Source organism: Cyrtonyx montezumae, unplaced genomic scaffold, assembly GCF_038088225.1.
Source record: "Cyrtonyx montezumae isolate F1298 unplaced genomic scaffold, pur_monq_1.0 scaffold_3, whole genome shotgun sequence".
NCBI classification, from domain to species: Eukaryota; Metazoa; Chordata; class Aves; order Galliformes; family Odontophoridae; genus Cyrtonyx; species Cyrtonyx montezumae.
In genome coordinates, this window is record NW_027072034.1 from 122,974,500 (window position 1) to 122,988,949 (window position 14,450).

The 14,450-nt window shown below is 36.2% G+C and overlaps 1 protein-coding gene across 2 annotated transcripts in view; it reads right to left on the reverse strand.

The window, feature by feature from the left end:
- SYT1 (synaptotagmin 1) overlaps positions 1-14,450 on the reverse strand; it is a 340,150-nt gene that overhangs the window by 209,952 nt on the left and 115,748 nt on the right. For both annotated transcript variants that reach the window (XM_065743252.1, XM_065743251.1), the window contains exon 3: positions 10,966-11,027. The gene's annotated coding sequence lies outside the window, so the exon portion shown is untranslated. The remainder of the gene's footprint in view (positions 1-10,965; positions 11,028-14,450) is intronic.

Here is a 14,450-nt window from a genome sequence, read left to right on the forward strand (position 1 = left end):
ACACGAAGCCTTCAAAACATAACTCACAAGCTCTCTCCTTTCTTACATATAATACTATTACCTCTTAACTTACCAAAGAACATCATGAACTTGCATACATTTATTCATCACTTTCTCAGAGTTAGTTTCCAGATACATCTGCTCATCCTTATTTCTTTAATTTCAACCTCTTAGGCTCTTTGAGAGAAATTGAGGGTACAAGTTTCATCAAATGTTAGATGACCAACTAATTTCACTCACAGAAGAGGTAACAATACACATTTTAAGGATTAAATAAATGCTTAAATAAATGCAGTTACTATGGAGATTTTTTTTTTAATGTACAAAGCTGTGATATTTCATCCTTCTTCCTCTGCATTATCATTTCAAGTCCCTAATTCTTTCTTTTCTGTCCAGCTTGGTGTGCCATATTTCCTAACTATAAGTGGCCTAGAAAATTTCTAGTCCCTGAAAAACAAATGAGCAAATTGTTTCTACTGGCACCATTCTAAGATCAACCATGAAAACTGGACTTAAGTAGACAGCAACATGAGAGGTGGTAAATGCTATTATCAACAAGCATTCAGATATTTTCTGTTCTCACATTTTTGGATTTTCTCTTGGTTCTGGTCACGTTTTGTTCCCTTAAACAACTAAAATTGTGATTACTGACTGGAGCCTGGGGTTCACTTGCTCCTTCTGCTTAATTCTGTGAGAAGTACTAATTGTATTTCAATTTCACTTAAAAAAAAAAAAAAGCTTAAATACATAACCTTAATCTCTTGAAAATGATTTCTAAATCTAAATTGAGATGACTCCCATAAGGCAGGTTGCACTGTAGTATATAATCATCTGACACAGCTCAGTTCATTTTAAATCTATGAGTTTCAAGTTTTTAAATAAATCGTCCAATTACCCCGTCATAATTTTCATAGGCATCTTCTGCTGCAAAAGTTGTGACAGCACTTACATTGTACCCCTAATAAGTTGATGAAGCAACACTTTGATAACCAGAATATATGTCTAGAAATATGCAAGGCTGAACAGGGACAGATAAGCTGCACATTGGTTCACCTGAAAGCCACTCACGACGTGCTGAATGCAACAGAAATGCCTTTACTCAGATCTTAATCAACTTCATGAAGAGTCAACAGAGAACGCTTTAATGTCTCCTAGTAGCTATAATGTCTTTAACCAGCTATGATTCACAGCTGTCACACAGCTCTCAAGAGTATGAACTGCCTTCCTTGTACCAAGTAACTCATGACATTCTTTAACTTACAATCTCTCTTTTTTGCCTTTGTTTATCAACATATTACCTCACAAAAGTGGTTTATTGGTCAGTAAACAGCTCGTTCAACAGTTTTTATTGAAGTCTCTCTATATATGTATATCTACATTTAAAACCTCCTATTGGTACTGCACAGAAGCAGACGTGCTGTTTCTGGAAGAGACAGTGACTTGCCTAATCATCCACATGCATTTTCAGTGCTGTATCTGTACCACTCAGTTGACTGATAGTCACACTTCGATGTTGCTACTTCTGGGAAGCTAATGTTGAAGAGATGCTGTAGCCGTGATTGAATATATCATAATAAATGAAAAAACACCTAAGATTAATGAAATGGAGTATTATTTATTTAGTTGGTAGAAACAAGCAAATCATTCAAATAAACCCTTAAGGTTTCATAATCTTATCAAAACATTTCTCGTTTTTTTTATGCTAAACCTTAGAGACCCCTTTTTCACAAGCCTAATACTATATTTTTAGTAATATACTTCTACTCATTTTAAACTCATAACATTTGTTTTCCTTTTGAAAAAGAAACCTTTTCTGGGGCTTCTGGTTGATTTCTTTTGAATCAGCACAGAAGCTTCATCTGAAAGGGAAGCTATTTGACAACTAAGGACATAATATTCCAGAAAACAGAAAAAAAGAGAGAGAGAGATGACAAGCAAAAGAGGGAGAGAGACTAAGCTAAAAGAAAAGGAAGAAGCAAACTTTTTCTTGCAGTCTTGCTCTTACTAAAATCTTTAATCAGCAAAAACCAGCAGCTCTTTAGACAGATCAAAACTAGCGTGCAGCATGCAGATGAGGGAAAGTAAAGTGTTTAACTACCAACAAAAAGGCAACGAGATAACATATTCACAGATCACCTCTTAGCAAAATAAGCTGCAGCCTCCTGACATCTTACACAGGAAGCAGCTCCAGGAACAAAGCTACAAAGACCGATTTCTAACTGGGGTAAAAGAATGTCTACGGAACTTCAAGTTGATGTCAAAGAAAGAAACACTTGGAGCAGATACAAAAGTCAGGTTTGCTCACTGTTCTATAGCACCAACAAAGACACCTGGGCATTGGGAGGATGAAATATACATGTAAAAACAGCTGCTCTCTCTCTGCCAAGATACATGGCTGATGATGGGAATGGGCACTGTCCCAGCCCAAGTACCTCTTTGCGAGGTCAGGCACAGCCTCCTCACAGGACTCCAGCAGATCTGAGGAGAAAGAAGCCCTATTTTATCCCTGTTATCATGTTTCAGAAAGCATTGTTAAGAAAAAGATAAGGGACAATGAAAACTTAAAGAAGATAAGTGGGGCAGCAGTGGGAAATGAGAGACCTTTTCCAGAGGACTGTAGGTCAAGGTGGGTCTAGAAGGGGAACAAAGATTTAAGCAGATTGCAAGGAAGAGAGTAGTGAAGGGAAAAACCAGGGATTATAAATAAAAATGGAAGGCAAAAGAAGCATCAGAAACAATGTAGAGCTAGATGGTACAGTAGCATGTAACAGAAGATGAGGGTAATTAATACCGGAGATTTCCTCTTCCCTATCCCCATCTTATTATTCAGGCTACATCTGTAAAGTCTGCTGCATTTCCCAGAAGAATGAGTAGGGGAAGCAGGAAGAGTTTATACTTGTAAAAAAAACAAAAAAAAACAAAAAAAAACTCCAGCAATGAACTCTGATGTTTGCATGATTTGTTCGCAGATGTACACAGGCTTTTTCAACATGAGAAAATACCAAGCAAATCAGTATTTTTATTTCTGAGTCACATTTAGCAACAGATACAATCTCAGCTTCTTTTAGCATACATTAAAAATAATACAATGGCATCTTTTAAGAAGTTTGCTCTACTGGACAAACCAATATTCAGAACAGCCTCAGAATCAGAAATGGCAATAAGTAAATGTTACTGTAGCTCTGCAAGGTCTTTGCAATACTGGAATGATATTGGCACACTCTTTTCATGCCATTAGTAATCCGTTATAAATACTATCAGTGTCACTACAGAGTGAATTGCAACCCCCTTGACAATTATGTGCCACCACATTCAGTTTGAATGGACTAGGGGAGGCCTAAGCAAGTTGTTAATGTCTGCCAATATATCCTTGGAAAATTTCAGTATTAAACATTTGGATTTCTTCCATGCCACAAATACCTGTGTTTTTGTTTGGTTTTTTTCCTGTCCATGTAAGCACATCTCAAGCTGTGAAGAAGATGTCATGAGGAAAGGATCCCTATATTAACTGAAAGTTGGTTAACTAAATCTTTTTTCTTTTTTTTTTTTTTTTTGAAAAAATGCTATTAAAACGTTAAACAGGATAAACGAATGAAGGAAAATCAAACTTCCAGCAATCACATCAATAAAATCTTGGTGTATCAGCCACAAAGTACAGCCCACTTACGAATGAGAAAGTAAGATTTCACACTCTCCCTGAATGCCAGAAAGCTGTGAAAGCCATTGTGTAAGATCCATGGTGGGGCTGGATAGAATTGCACAGCTTTCTACATGCTTGAAGTCACTGATTCTACTTCAGAGGCAATTAGCGTATGTGGAACTCTAGTTGTAATTCAATATAGTGATCCTATTCAGGAGATTATTAATATGAAGGACAATTATTTCTTCTGATGAAAACAATCTTTAAAATATGTGAACTACTGACGGCATCATGTATGTTATACTACCTTTTTTAAAAAACCTACCTGTAGAAGGGGCTGAGGTTTTACATTCTTTCTGTGTTTACTACTATGAATAAATAGATATGAAACTAAGTTTTTAAAGACCAAGGTGTGGACTGGTCCCAGAGTGCAACTGGAGAGTCTACACCAACAGTCCATAGCTCCAAGCACTGAGGCTGCAAATAGGCAAGATTTAGAGCAAATACAAAATTAGCAATGATACAGGCTGATACATAACCATTTCTTGTTATAAGAATAGCTGCAATAGCTGCATACTGCAAGCATTTAGATTTTTCTGAAGAGCAAATTGTTTTACGTATAAACAGCCACTGCTTGTATTCTCCTTAAGAAATGTCTTTGTGCATAATTATAAAGTTTAGATGTAATCCTCATTTTAAAACTTCCCTCAATGCACATTTGCCCAATAGACCATAACTCTCCAAAAGGAATCATTGTTATCTGCAGGATAAACTATTAACAGTTAAATAGCTAGTGGTTAAATAACTAATAGTTTAATGCAGTTTAAAGTCCCTAAAATTATTTTCCCTGAAGTAAAATTAGATCTTTAAATAAACTCTGTTGGTGTTAAGCATTTCATTTAATGATTCAAGCACTGAGACACACTTCGAAGAGCAAAATCCCATTAAAGATTGTTAAGGTTGTACACTCTAAATGACATCTTCCTCCTTTTTTTTTCTTATCCTTCTTAAAACAAATGTTTTCACTTGACATCACAAATTGTAAGGATGAGTAAAATCAGCTTACGTTCTAAGCACAGCCTGGGCCCTATTTCTCTTAGAAATGAAAAGGTATTGGGAGACCGATTATAGGAAAGATCAAAGTATACTGCTGTACAGTACTGGCAGAGACCTCCAGGCTATCATGCATTTAGAACTGCCAGACTGCAATACATGTTTGGAAGATAACCCGTGGAAGCTCCCACTCCTGAATCCCTGTGACTGCATGAAAATCTCACCTTTTAATGAAAAATACACTTCAAATCTTTAGATTTTGGAGGGACTGAAGCACAGTCACGGGAATCAGGTAGTGATGAGAAAAATTCCCAAATATATGGCTCACTTAAAAAACAATCTTAATGGCTTTTATGACTTAACTTAAGCATGTTTCCAGTTGAGACTAGAAACATGGCTATTACAACCACCGTGTTAAAAAACAGAATCACGGAATGACCAAGGTTGGAAAACACCTCTAATATCATCCAGTCCAACTGTCCACCTATCACCAATATTTTCCACTAAACTGTGTCCCTCAATGCAACATTTAAACATTTCTTGAACACCTGCAGGGTCAGTGACTCCAGCACCTCCCTGGGCAGCCCATTCCAGTGCCTGAACACTCTCTCAAGAAGTATTTCCTGACATCCAACCTGAATCTCCTCTGGTGCAACTTGAGTCCATTGTTAGTCCTATTGCTTTGCTTCAGCTCAAATCACTGTTGTTACATCAATTAGCAGAGCTAGAAGAGTCTCAAGTAGTGAATATATTGACCAAATTTGGTGGAAAAGACCTTGTGGAGAGGCTCCTCTTCCAGGAAAACTCGAAACTTCTTTAGCTTAGTACAAAGTTGAAAGTATAGCAGCAGATGCACACTGCAGTTCCACTATATTATAGTCAATATATTCTAGAGCATTCCAAAATTCTTGCTGATTTTAGGTAATAAAAATACCTGAAAAAAAACCCATGCTATATTAATTTCCCATGACAGAACCAAGGAATCACATTTCCCAATTCTTCATTTTGAATTTTTCTAGTATTTACCGCAAGAAAAAAAATTTGAAGCACATTTTTGCACACTTCAGTAATCAAGATAAATATGTAAGTTTAATATATTAAAGTATATTTTTAATCTGGTATGTATTCAGTCAAGTCAATGCTGTCAGTATACTAGATGCTTAAAGATATCACTGCATACAGGTCAAATGCATCTTTTTATTACTGGATAGACTTACTTTAATGACTTTCATTCACATAAGAAAGCTATCAAAATGTGATGTTTATGATAGCTATGTCTTCAAAATAAGATTTACAGTGTGAAACGTCAAAAGAAATAAACAAAGCCATCACTGAAGAAAAAATTCATACTTGGAGAAGACTGGCTGTCTCTACTGGTCTGCAAAATGGGGCTAGAATTCACCTATCATGAACTGGTAGTCTTTAAAAGAGAACTGTGCAAATATAGTAAGATTACAAACAGAAGTTAAGTGTTGGTTAAAGCTGTCTTTCACAAAGAATTCCAAAATGGCCCCCAAAAGCATGCAACATGGGACATACCAATGCTTGACTGTACTTTAAGATAGAGCTACAACAGTAGTCAATGTCAGCAAAATCTGCACTGTGATGACGTAGTATAAATCTTCTTATGAAGAGATTTTAATCTCATATGCTAAGTACAACTGTTAACTAAAAAGTAAACAAAACCAATAAAAAATCTCCCCATCCCAAAATATAGATAAGAGAGGTATGATAAAAATTGTAAGACAAAGAGAAAAAGGTAAAAATTCTTTGTTATGTGGACCACAGAAGCTGTTCATTATCTAGATTGCTGGGAGTTGCCACAGTAACTGTTTAAAGTGGCCAGCATATGCATAAACACTATGACTTAATGCAAAATAAACCTCCTTTAAATGAAAAGCTGAATGTGACTCTGAAAGATTGTGATTATTTTAAAAAATAATAGCCAAGTTGATATTCCATGTGATGTCTAAAAATAGTACAAGAACACAGCACACAAGAAACCACTTATAACCACTAACCCTATGACTGAAGCTGCCTTGTGAAATCCCAACAAGTTAACTAAGTCAAAGATTTTGCATTTGAAACTTAACGTGCAAAGGCAGCTAAAGCCTACTGCAGTAGCATCAGCTAATGTTTTTGGCTCCTAGACTTAAAAAGGTACTCATTTATTTTTCTATTTTTTGATAGACATAGAAGCAGTTAGCAGATATGCATGTTTCAGAATAAATTAATACACTAAAATTGAAAAATGGATCATGAATCACAGATTTGAAAGACAGAACTTCCAAGTAACAGACAAAATATCCACCAATAATTTATTTAAATGGTTAAAATCCTAACTGAAAAAAATAAGATTAGATGACTTCTGAAGCACTTGGAAAACATATCATTTGAAAATGTTTCTAGAAAGGTATGTGTTTACCAATTGAAGAAAAAACTGAGAAGCTGCAGAAGATAAATTAGATAGTAGAGAGTAATCACTCACAGTGCTAAAATGATAGATGACAACTAAACTGAAGCCCCAGGGAAGCACATGCACAGAGCCATTTTGCAAAATTAGGTTGCATAACTAACATATCTCAAAGCACTACAGAATCTAAATCCGTGTCAGAGATCTCAAATTAAAAAATGCAAAGCTGTAGCTCTAACACACAATCAGTAAAAAAAAGGAAAAATCAGATTTTGAGGCACAAAATTTTAAGTCAAAGAGTCACAGAGAATATACCACTCTGAATATTTTAAATATGATAACCAAAACAAAGACAAAATAAAATAAAAAAATCCTTACAGCATGCAAATGTTACTATATACTTTGCCAGAACTTCATACTTCCACTGCGGAAAAAAATAAATTAATATAGAACTGGAACTAATTTAGGGGAAGACCTCACTAAAGAATTCAGGTAGTGTGAATACTCAAATGAAGTCTTTTATCAAAGCCTGCAGTATATGCACATGATTTTTAATGGGCAATGAGAAAACCTGGGAGCACAGGGAATGAGGGTACTTCCATGCTGCTTCTAGATTACTGCACTGCAATGAAAGATTGAAATTGCAGTGTAAGGGAAGATTATTGTGATTAGCAGAGAACATTCAGAAACCATAGCCTCATTTCCTTTTGAAGGCTCATAAATTCAACTTTTACAAAACAGACCCTTCCAAAACCAAGGAACCCTTCATTTAGCTTCCTCGTCTCTGGTACATTACATACCTCTGGATATAATATGGAGAATTGGCACAATATCAAATTCAGCATGTTTTTGAAATAGCTTTTAGGATAAACAATGGCAACACTGCAAGCTGGTAAGCTAATGATAAGTGGAACATGAGCTTAGCTCCTCTCCAAGTACTGGGTCACACTGCCTGTGCAGTCATTCTCAGCAAGTCTAACCTCTAGGCTAATGGCAGCAGAGCATGGCTGGGCCATTCCACTTGTGTTAGCTATTCATCTCTGCAGTCTAATTCATGTCACTTTACTTGAACTGTCTTTATTACAGAAGAAGAATGAGAAAGTTGCCATTAACCAACAGCCACCAAACACATCAAATTATAACAAACTAAAATATATGACAGATGAAGTTTGATTGCTGCTAACTACTTTTTTGGAAAACCTACAGGAAGATTTGTTCCTTCCTCCACAAGAGCCTGACTGATCTTTTGCAGTATTCAAAGCCAAATGACAAAGACTCCTGCATTTAAAATAAAGATGACTATTAAAACCTACCAAGTATCTTTTTCTTAATAAGAATGTAAATAATTTTATCTTCTTTCTATACCTGCAATACAGTATTTTTGCCTTTGGCACTGGATATTTTGTAATTTAGCTTTTAATTCGGGAAAACGGTTGAGAAAAACATTTAAAAACAAGGACAATTTATTGATCCCAGTGTCAGAAGAATGATTCATAGCTTAGTGTATGAATAACATACAGTTCACCAGGATGGTTTGAAGCAGGCCCAAAGGTAGCACACACAAACACGGTGAAAGTATAGCCTGATTCGAGCTGGTAAAATTGCTTCTCACTGATGATGGATGAAAGTTAAATGCCATTTTATTTCTGTTTTATTATTCTAATTTCCCATGTATATTCCAAAGAGAGTATTAAATAAATTACACATTACAAATGTTAAATAACCACTGTACATTTTCATTTCTGTAATTATATAGTCATTGTTAGGTCATTTGAGGTTTATAATCATAATGCCATGACTGATAAAATTAACTGATGGACACTATGAAAAGGTTCCATCAACCTATTCTGTCAGCAGAAGAGAGAGAATTTGTATGTGATGGAGTACCAATAACGGTTGATTAATTTTTTTTTTTCATTGTACACAAATAAATCCATGCTATTCTGAAACATCTGCCTGTGAATTCCGGCCACTTGACAGAGGAATAATAGTGAAGAGAAAATATCTGAGTGTTTGCAATAATGACATTTGTTTTCTACAAACAGCTCTAAAGTGACCTCAGGATTTTTTATATTTGTAGAAGTCAAATGATATATGAATTGCTTGGAATTGCTACTATTAATACTCATTACTATCAGTAATCTGCTGCCGAAACTTCAGACCCTGGTTAATAGCACAGCTGCTTTGTTTGAAGGTATCCCATGTGTCAAATAACAACTCTCCAAACTTCCAAGATAACTTCCTACTAGTAAAAGTTGTTAGAGATGACATATATTGCGATCTATTGCACTCTTTCACAAAATCCTCAGATATAGTACAAGGCATTATTAAGTGTAATGTTATCCAGTAACAGCAGTAATGCTTTGGGTGTGTAGACTGTCTGTTTCATACTAGAAATAGCAAGCTCAAAATTTTCCAAAGATCTGCATTCTGCAAAGCAGAAACATTCTGCAAGGCAGTTCTGCAATGGCCCCGCGTGGGAGATGTGAGAAAACACTATGAAGTTGGAGCAGGTTAGTTGTGTAGGTATAAAAGTAGAAAGCTATAGGGTGAAGAGAGCTATGATGCATGCGTGAAATATAAACCACAAGATGTGAAGGGAGAAAGCAGAGAGAATAGAAGGAAAGTCTGACTGAGAAGCAGCAATGGAAACTTAAAAGGAATAGATAAAGTTTTGAAGCTTTACTGAGGCTTATTTTTTTTCCTAATGATCTTCTGGAAAATATGTACGTTTCATTATAAGCCTATTAAATGCCTCCTGATAGCACAGTTTGGTACAGTGTATAAATAACTATACATACACAGCATCAATTTAAAAAAAACAAAACTATATTGCCCTCAGCTTCAGTGAAATGTCACACATTTCCTTTCATGATATCTGATGAAACGTAACACTGAAACTTGCCATTGAGCTTGGTTGCTCAGAGAAATACCATCAGCTTTACTGTCAGTCACATACCCTGTAAGTAGAATAGTGCTGAATAGCACATATTCACTGCATATTACATACTGTCCACTACCTTCTTCAACAAAGGGGTAGTGTCTATTAGCACATAACACAGAAGAACTGTTATGTGTGAACTCTTAATAGAAATGCCCAAAAACACATTCACCAGCTTTGGTTCTTGAAGGATATTACTGCCTTTCATTAACTGGTAATGTAGTTCAACCATACACCCTACTGCTTTTCCCAGGGCAGTAAAAGCAGTGTCTGTTCTCTGCTGCATCCCAACTGATACTTCGCCTGAACCTAAGATGTTTTTCAAACTACAACGTCAATATCATCCTCCTCAACACAAACATGGCTCATTTTCGTGGTTCATTCTCTTCACAGCCCATGCAGACAATTGCTTGCAGGCGATTGCTCATACTGGGCAATGAACAGTACAGCTCTGACCAGTGCAATTCAACACAATTAATCAGTGATTAAGTGGATAACAAAGCCATAAAACTCTCTTGCTCATGTATCCACCCAACAGGATCTGACTATTATGCTAATCCAAAACCTAAATACTCCTCTGCAAAATTTCAGTTGTGAGCAAATGTTTGTGTCATTCTACTTTATCTTGGTAGCTTCTAGTATTACAATTCATTTCTACCGAGGAGAAAAAAAGCAATTGCAATATTTTCAGTATGGGCAGCGATGAAGACAGTGCATGGATTATCTGGGCCTCTTACCTAAGATGATTATAGGATTAATAAAAACCTACTCCTGTGACATGAAACTGAGTTGGATAAAAGGCAGAGATGCTCACTGCAGTCATTTTTAACACTTGCTAAAAGAACTGTGAATAGGAAAAACATGAAAATGGAAGTGCAGATAACAATCAACTTCAGAGTATGTAGTCAGTTCACTTACTGTTCACAATGCAGACTGTTTGCTCAGCTTTCTTCTCTTTGTTTACTCAGGATTCTATGTTTCTGTAAGAAAAACAAATAAATGCATTTGTCATCTACATAAAATAAATTACTTTGGTTTCACATCACAAAGAATTTTGCCATTTTTTATATTAAGCTTTGGTTAACTCCAATATTTGAAGCCTTAGCTTTTTGTGAAAGAACCCAGAAAAGAAGAAAATCCATATGGCTCCATTTCCTTAAAAAACAAACTTGCTACTCTTACACAATACAACAGAAGCATACAAGGGAAAATCCACAGGTTCTGGGGACAAATCCCTCTTGAAACCTCATACAAATTCTGGGCACCTGATTTGCATTTGAACACCTGTGGCTCTCCTCAGTTCAGAAAAGGTGACAGGCTTTCACATTCACCATACCAGCAATCCTGTGTTCAAAACTAATTTCTCATTCTGTATTAGACATCAGCTGGATTACCCCATGAAGCTGAGGAGGTAAAGAAGAAGCAATGTGTACCTCCAAGGACAGTCACAGCCCTCCGTGGCTTCCAAAGGGCAGGGGGATGGGCAGCAGAGGGGTGTTTGATTCTTCCCTCCCACTGCTTCATGCAAACAATTACCATCATAAGCAGCGATCACAGCACACCAGCTGCTGAGTCTTTGTCAGTTTACAACAACACAGCAGAGATGAATTTTAAGGCAGGATCTGAAGGAACACAGCATACTGTCTCTACAGATTTTTACTATTAACAGTTTCCTTGAATAAAGGTTGCATGAGAAAAGGGAGAAAATTGGGACTGATGTGCAATAAAGGTTGCAATAAGGGCAGCGGCGATATGAAAGAGCAGGAAAGATCAAACTGTGAAGGCACTTAAATGCAAAGATGACCAATTTGTTCGATGTGGTTAAAAAAGGGAGGCAAATGAACGGTTATCAAGATAGGTAAACATATTTTCAATTTTACATCAGTTTTTTCAGAGGAGAACAAAATTGCCATTATCTGAAATGGTCGAAGTACATCACATTGACCCTTACTCTGCACTTTACAAAAGTCAAATTGTGATTTCATCCAGCAACACACTCTAAATTAACTCAGCAAACATCTTTAATGACCCAAGTAATAAAATATTTGGAACATATTTGATTTAAAGGTCTAATTTTCCCTTCTTTTTGATAGCAAGTGAATATGGCTCTCTGTATGGTTCCTTCAGCACCCAGAATGTCCCAGAAACTACTTATTTGCATGTCAGTCTACTGATAATACTTGTTAGGCAACACATGTTTCTGTTGTGGGCTGTATGGGCCATGAGTCTGAAGCAGACTGTAGTACAATATTAACTTTTAAACTTTCTAAAACTATATGGATTCGCTCTTCCAAGTGCCTACTTTGTTATGCCCTAGAGACCCATAAGGAGTTGAGGAGCTATAAAACAGTGTGAAGTTAGCAGGATGATGCTAAGAGATCCCTTTTTTTTTTTTTTTTTGAAAGGGTTTTTAATAATTCAGATGCTGATGTAGAACATAGCTCTGGGATAAACTCACTTGTTTCCTAGGATTTGTAAGACATTTGGAAATAGTTGTAGCAGGCCTGGTGTTCCTTGCCAGCTGTATAAAATGAAGTGGTACAGGCTATAAAAGACCTGCTCTGGACTACTGTATGCAAATACTTATTGAAGGGACCCAACACAAATTTTACCTCTCCCTGCTATCCACGTCCTCCCAAACTGAGGGATCTGAAATTCAGATCTGTTCAGTGAGAAGTTTAAATTAAAAGCTCTAATCTCAAACTTCTCCCAGGGTTCAGAGCCAAGGTTTTGGTTCAGGTCCCTGCGTATATCTTTCATTTGAATAGAGGTAGCTGCAAGTGCCTTAGAGAAATTAACACACAGAGTCACACCTGCTCTGTGGCACACTGTCTCAATCCTTCCCTGTTTCTCTAAGCTGTCTGTGTCAAGCTGTGTCCTATTATTACTGAGCCATTCAGAAGATTAACTATTTCCTTCTACTAAAAAGACAGAAAGTGTAAAGGAAAGAGAAGTTAGACGTTTACTGGAATATTAATTGGAAATAACCAAACAAGAATATACTTCAAATTCTAGATTAGAGAAGCAAACTTAAGGAAAAGTGTGAGTAATTGTAGAGTGCCATTAAGCGAGAACAGCCGGGCTGCCTGCCCCTGTGAAGTTCACTGGCAGAGTTTCTAAAACATACAGAAACTATAATGCAGATCTGGAACAAATGAGTAAAAGCCAATCAACATGATCTAATAATAGTCACAGGGACTAAAAAGCAGCACTCTTTGCAATGAGCTGCAAATGCTAAAATATTCAGAGAGAAATAAAGGAAACCAAAGATTTGTAATTGCAGAGAAAGGTAAAGGAAATATCACAGAAATTCAACTGTGTTTCTATTACTTCCTATTAAACACAAGCTATTTTTTATGAGATGTGTTGGAAGATTAATTCATTCACCCTTGGTTATGGACTCCTGTGGGTCTTCAGTGCAGGAGATCCCCTGCAGTGACAACTATATTTCCAGAGCCACAAATAGCATCTGTCATACTGCTAGTATCTTTCAAGACTCCCTTTTCATTTCAGTCACATTTGCAGAAGACTTTTCCTAGTGAAAACCATAGGAAATTTTAACAGAAACGCGTTTTGATATGCCTGCATACATCTTCTAATATCCCTTTGGAGTACAATCTATACTTCACAAACGATATCTACAGAAGATACTTTAGGGCATGTAATTTTAGGGTAAGTAATCATGTAAACGATCTGCAACTTTTGCTTGTTAGTCACAAGGATATGCAAAATCAATCAAAACAAAACCTTTTTTTTTAATTTTAAGTTCTCTGTTCCTAGTTACATTTAGTGGTAACCACATAGTTACAGCAATAGCCCCATTAAATTGAGATAGAGGAACGAGGCCTATAAAAGAAACCAACTTCAGTCAGACGCACTTAATTTAATAATATACACGCAGATTGTTGCCAGTGAAATGAAATACCACTCCACTGCAAAGGAGACATTTGTTGAACTTTTTCTCACAGAAAACTTGTTCAACTCCTGTAGAAACAGTAGATTTACATTTATTACAGGTGACAAAGAACATTTTCAGTATCTTGAATGACAAAAATAAGTTATATAAAGCAGTGACATGCTTCATTATTTACTGTGAGCCATATTATGCCATATTATGAAAGACAAAAGGAAAGCTGTCTGGTAAATAAAGTTTTTGTCAAGATCTCTAGGGTCATGTGCAGTTTTTTTATTCTATTCCTAGCCCTACAGCCAGAAGGAGACGTTTATAGACTGTATGAAGAAACTATTATTTTTCTGTTTAGGATTATAGACTAAAACCTCATTAGTAGAACATATGGCTATTATTTAAGCTTTTTTTTTCTCAATTCAAAACTGAGGAATAACTTTGCTGACTGAACTGCTATACTCAGGAGTGATGATACATCAGTACTATGGTTTAACAA